The sequence below is a fragment of the Malania oleifera genome, chromosome 5 (genome assembly GCF_029873635.1).
Source record: "Malania oleifera isolate guangnan ecotype guangnan chromosome 5, ASM2987363v1, whole genome shotgun sequence".
NCBI lineage: Eukaryota > Viridiplantae > Streptophyta > Magnoliopsida > Santalales > Ximeniaceae > Malania > Malania oleifera.
In genome coordinates, this window is record NC_080421.1 from 90,911,851 (window position 1) to 90,918,765 (window position 6,915).

A 6,915-nucleotide genomic window follows, 5' to 3' on the forward strand; every position below is an offset into this window, starting at 1 on the left:
ATGTTTACTAGAGGATGCAGAGGTTCAGGTTACGAAGAAGAGGCCAGCACCTCCTAATTATTCGTCTGGTGCAGGACAGGATAAGTGGAAGAAGAACAGTGGTGGTACGTCCCAGAATGCCGCAAGTATTCCACATTGCTCTTTATATGGTAAGAAACACCAGGGGCAGTGTTGGTTGTCTATGGGAGCCTGTATACGGTGTGGTAGACAAGGACATCAAATGAGAGACTGTCCAAGGTAAAGGAATGATGGAATCACGCAGCAGCAATAGAAAGGGAATGCTCCAACACAGCGTGGCGGTCAGTAGGGGGGTACTGCCCAGGCTAGGATATATTCTCTGACTCCTGGTGACGCTGAGAACGCTGGTGACATAGTCACAAGTATCATTTACATGCTTCCTCATAAAACTGTTGTATTATTTGATTCCGGGGCAACACATTCTTTTATTTCCAGAGATTTTGTTAAATTGTTTGGATTAGAAATGCAATTATTAAATGATGAACTAGTGGTGGCTACACCATATGGATCTATGGTCGGGCGTAGCAAGGTAGTTCAGGACTTTCCGATTGAAATATAGGGGAGGATACTACTAGTTAATTTTGTGGTGTACGACATGTATGACTTTGATATCATCTTAGGGATGGACTGGTTGTTTACCAGTTATGCCATTATTGATTGCCGCAAGAGGGAGGTGTTGTTTAGACCGCTAGGAAAGCAGGACTTTTAGTTCCTTGGATCGTGTGTGCATTCTACACCACGTATCCTTTCTGCTAAGCAAGCTAGGAGGCTACTTCATCAGGGGTGCCAAGGATATCTGGCAATGGACACACCAGTAGGAGAACGGGAATTGGAAATGATTTCTGTGGTGCGCGAATTCCCTGACGTGTTTCCAGAGGACTTACCAGGATTACCTCCGGACCGTGAGTTGGAATTTGCCATAGAATTAGCTCCAGATATGGCGCCGATATCAAAAGCTTCGTATCGTATGGCTCTAGTGGAGCTAAGAGAGTTAAAGGAACAACTTCAAGAGTTGCTTGACAAGGGGTACATTCGACCTAATGCTTCTCCTTGGGGAGCACCGGTGTTATTTGTGAAAAAGAAGGATGGGTCAATAAGGATGTGCATCGACTACTGAGAACTAAATAAGGTAACAATAAAGAATAAGTATCCCCTACCCAGGATCGATGATCAGTTTGATCAACTTCAGGGCACGCAGGTCTTCTCTAAAATCGACCTATGGTCTAGGTATCACCAGTTGAAGGTGAAAGCGGAGGAGATCTCGGAAACTGCATTTCGAACCCGGTACGACCATTTTGAATTTATGGTTATGCCTTTTGGTTTGACTAATGCACCTGCAGCATTTATGGATTTGATGAACATGGTCTTTCATGAATATCTAGGCCGGTTTGTTGTGGTATTTATTGATGATATCCTAGTGTATTCTAGGAGTGCTGCGGAACATGAAGTTCATTTGAGGCTAGTATTGCAAATGCTTAGAGATAAGAAGTTATATGCTAAACTGAAGAAGTGCGAGTTCTGGATGGAACAAATTGCATTTCTAGGGCACGTAGTGTCTAAAGAAGGTGTATTAGTAGATTCAAGTAAGATAGAAGCAGTAGTGGATTGGGCGAGACCAAAGAATGTGCAGGAGGTCAGAAGTTTTCTAGGTCTTGTAGGTTACTACCGTTGGTTTGTTGAAGGGGTCTCCAGTTTAGCAAGTCTGTTGACAAAACTCACACGAAAGAACGAGAGATATGATTGGACGGATGAGTGCGAGCTAAGTTTCCAGGAGCTGAAATGGCGACTGGTCACTGCTCCAGTTCTGACCCTTCCATCCAGTGATGGTGGTTTTGTTATATACAGTGATGCTTCGAAAAAGGGTATTGGCTATGTTCTAATACAGCAGGGCAAAGTAGTGGCTTACGCTTCTCGTCAACTCAAAGAATATGAAAAGAACTACTCGACGCATGATTTAGAATTAGCAGCAGTAGTGTTTGCACTGAAAATTTGGAGGCACTACTTATACGATGAAAGATGTGAGATTTTTACCGATCATAAAAGTCTTAAATACTTCTTCACCCAGAAGGAGCTCAATATGAGACAACGTAGGTGGCTTGAATTGATTAAAGACTACGACTGTGTTATTAGCTATCACCCAGGAAAAGCTAATGTGGTAGCTTATGCTTTGAGTCGGAAGTCAGTTGATGCGACAGTCTCAGCAGTGCAGGTTCAGCATCAGATTTGCATGGACCTGGAGAGATTGAGTTTGGAGGTAGTGGAAGGAAACCATCAAGTTGTCCTTGCTAGCTTGGTGGTACACTCGACTTTGCATCCGTGTGGCGTAGAAAGAGGATCCCGAGTTGGTTGATATTACGGAAGGAATCTAGAAGGGGCTAAAGGCGGAATTCAGTATCTTTGGCAATGGGATATTGAGATTTCGTGGCAGGGTTTGTGTACCGAATGACGCTGGGATTAGACGAGTCGTTCTAGAGGAGGCACATCATTCACTTTATACTGTACATCCTGGTAGTACGAAAATGTACCGGGATTTGATGGAATCTTTCTGGTGGTCTAACATGAAAAGAGAGATCGCCCGATTTGTAGAACAGTTCCTGACATGTCAGCAGATTAAAGAAGAGCATCAGAAGCTGGCAGGGCCACTTCAGCCACTCGATGTCCCTAAGTGGAAGTGGGAACATGTCTCGATGGATTTTGTGACAGGTTTACCTGCAGCGATGCATGGGCAGAATGCCATATGGGTTATAGTAGATCGGTTGACGAAGACTACACACTTCATTCCAATCAGAGTCAGCTACTCTTTGAATAGGCTGACAGAACTTTATGTGCCGGAGGTGGTACGACTCCATGGTGTTCCTATATCTATTGTTTCAGATCGAGATCCACGTTTTACATCTCGTTTCTGGAAAAGTTTACAGGATGCCTTGGGATCGCGATTGATGTTTAGTACATCTTTACACCCACATAAGAGTCAGCTACTCTTTGAATAGGCTGACAAAACTTTATGTGCAGGAGGTGGTACGACTCCATGGTGTTCCTATATCTATTGTTTCAGATCGAGATCCACGTTTTACATCTCGTTTCTGGAAAAGTTTACAGGATGCCTTAGGATCGTGATTGATGTTCAGTACATCTTTACACCCACATACAGATGGATAGTTGGAAAGAGCTATTCAGACGTTAGAGGATATGTTGCGGGCTTGTATACTAGATTTTGGTAATAGTTGGATACGATATCTACCGCTTGTTGAATTTGCATATAATAACAGTTACCAGGCGAGCATAGAGATGGCACCTTATGAGGCTTTGTACGGTCGTCGATGTCAATCTACGTTGTATTGGGATTAGGTAGGTGAGGAGCAGATACTAGGTCCAGAACTGATTCAGCAGACCTCTGCAAAGGTCGCATTAATTAGGGAAATTATTAAAGCAGCTCAGAGTCGACAGAAGAGTTATGCTGATACTCGTCGGCGAGGGTTGGAATTTGAAGTAGGAGATATGGTATTCTTGAGAATCGCTCCAATGAAAGGGGTGATGAGATTCGGGAAGAAGGGGAAGCTAAGTCCTCGGTATGTCAGGTCTTTTGAAATCCTTGAAAGGATAGGTTCGATTGCTTATCGAGTGGCTTTACCTCTATCATTATCCCGAGTTCATGATGTATTTCACGTGTCTGTACTGAGGAAGTACATACCAGATCCATCACATGTACTAAGTTACGAACCTCTAGAGATCAGTGATACCTTATCGTATGAGGAAGTACCAGTGCAGATATTAGATCGGAAAGTACAGCAGTTACGGACTAAGGAAATACCACTTGTGAAGGTATTATGGCGTAACCATACAGTGGAAGAAGCTTCATGGGAATTAGAATCTGAGATACGCCAGAAGCACCAACAGTTATTTGATAGTACATGAATGTGTAATAGACAGTATAGATTAAGTGGTAAAGTACTGGTGAGAGCTTTGTTTATGTATGTAATCTTCCGATGTATCTTTTGAGTAACCAACGTATTCCTCCGCCATATGTGAGGGTATGTATGAATTTAGGCCAAAGTCACTTTGTAGGTGACAGTCGACTTTTTTATAAGCAAAATTATAAGAAAAGATTGTGTTAGCATTTAGTAGTAAATTTCGAGGATGAAATTCTTATAAGGAGGGGAGATTGTAGAGACCCGAACCTTCATAAACTGGGTTTGTCGATGAAGGATCACATTCGTCGACGAATTCCTTCAAAGACTCGTCGAGGAAATTCAGAGCCTCGTCGACGAGAAAATGCCAAGGGGTTTTGGGGGTTCTCGGGAAATCCTCATCGACGAAATTCAGGGCCTCATCGACAAATTGTGTGGTGGATTCGTCGAAGAAGACGCCGCCTCGTCGATAAATTGGACTAGGTCAAAGGCCCTATAAATTTCCCATTTGGTTGCTTAAAGGCTAAGATTTCACCAAAAAGCTCTCTCTCTCTCTCTCTAAGCTGCGAATCTCTCTCTCTCTCTCTCTCTCTCTCTCTCTCTCTCTCTAGGATTCTTCGTCGTTCGTTGTCCGTTTCCAAAAATGGAGGGTAATGCGTGGATTAGAAGAGAAAACTCTACACTTTTAGTGGATCAGACCATTGTTTCGGAGAGTTTCAGGTTTTCCCAAAAATCGAGGTAGGAATCCGATCCTAGTTTTGATTAGATATTTGGATAATGGTCGAAGTTGTAATAAGATTATGTTCTGTGGTTTTAGGTTTTCGGGATCTCAGGTTGTCGATCTGGACCGTTTTCGTACGAAGTTTCATTTCGAGTATAAGGTAAGGGGAATTTGATTACAACAACTATTTTGGAAAACTAAATCGCTAAAAAGCTAGTTTATGTTATTATGTATGATTTAACTGCTTATTTGTGAAATTCTACCGAGTAGAAATGCTGGTTTGACGATTTTACGATTTTTGGTAAAAACGAGGATTTTGACGTGTGATCTCCAAATTTTACAAATATTGTTTATTGTGTTTATACTATAGTAGGAGAGGCTTGAATCCTTTATTAATTCAGTTAAACTATGTATATTGAATTCCTATCATATAACGGGTTTTTGAAGCAAAATTGTGTGATATATGTTGAAATGGAAATGGATGGAATTTTCTATACTATTGATATAAAATATGGGAACGAAGTTCCAAAATTGTTATACTGAGAATGTGATAAACGGAGGCTGGTGATACACCGAGCCGTATCAGTAAACAAAGAAGGGTAAACTGAGTGGAAAGACGCCGGTTTGAACCCAATGCTATTATGTGAAATTGTGAAAAATACTGGAATTGCACAGGTTATCATATTTGTATAAATTGAATTTATGATACACAGAACCACAACTTGAGAGTCTCGAGAGGGTTGAAAAATACTTTCTTTGTAGAGTTGAAATAAACTATTGTTATATGATACGACACGATATCGTAGCTAGATCTACATGTGCAACCACACGTATTAAACGATGTGGGTACCAAGATGGTCAGGTAGCAGGGTGAAACCATTGGCTGATATTGGGCCAACGGAGGCAGTCGGATCGTATGTAGGTACTTGGCAGTGTCTGCACGAACAGGACATTGGATGAGTATCAGTGCATAACCCGGGCCACGGGGTAAAATTGGTTATAGGGATATTTTGCTGTTGGTCATCCGATAAATCATTAAATGGTCGAAAAACAGATGTGGGAATTTTGTAATATGAATAATGATATACTTGATGCATTACTATATTGAAAATATTTGATTTATATTCCAGATGTTGAATGAAAATATGCATGTATGCAGTCACACACTATTGTAACTCCTTCTTCCTTACTGAGAGGTGTCTCGCCCTATCATACAAACTTTGTTTTCAGGTCCATTAGTGCGTCGGACCTAGTAGCCAAAGGGATTGAGGAGGTTATTTTTGTTAGCTTACGTAGGCATCTAAATCTTGTATTTAACTTGAGGATGAAAATCCTTTTTGGAGGGTTGTAATAATGAGAATTGTTCTAAGTCCGAATTATGTAAATTATGGATGTATTAATGAACTCTGGTATAAGACTAGTTGAAGTCCCAATGGATGTTTTTGTTTTTCCGTGACATTTACATCATGATTATGTATGTTTTACACCCGTATGTCCCTATTAAGGGCAGGTTGTTTCCATATCTGGAACGGGTATAGGTATTATGTATGAATGAGTGACACCTGGGTCCGTGTAAAGGGGCCGAGTCTTTACACTCTATCTGTATATAGCAACGGTATCGTGCTCTGTAAACTGTATCTATCTATAATGTCGCCACAGGGATCTGATACTATATAGGTACATATATATATATACACCTTTGTTGTTTTCATTATGTTTCCAAAGTAACCATAACGCTATAATTCTGTACTGTAAATACTATAAAATCTGAGTAACTGTAGCATCTCGATGCTATAACTGTATAATCTGTCTTTATAAACTATGTGTTATGGTCTTTAGGAAAACATAGCATTCTGTAAAAACTATGATATACTGAACTGAATAAAGTCTATATAAATCTGTCTGTTAATCATCTGTGAGTAACTGTATGTACATTCTATATAACATAATATGCTGAAGACCTGTATAGATTTTACATCAGGTAAATATCTACTCAGGCCACACAACATTAAAACATTCATTCTGTAAAAAAAACTGCATAATAACAGGTATATATGTATTTATGTAAACTCTGTTAATATTCTTAAAACCCTAGCGTAGAATATTTCTCTTACTTGATTTTTGCTAAAATCCCCTTTCTGTAATGGGTCCTACACCCGCAGGGTTCTCCACTCAACACTCTGAAAACCACATTTTCCAGAATAGAATATCAATATTTCTTGGCCTACATCATTTCCTACGACTTCCAAAAGGCCAAAAACTGAATAA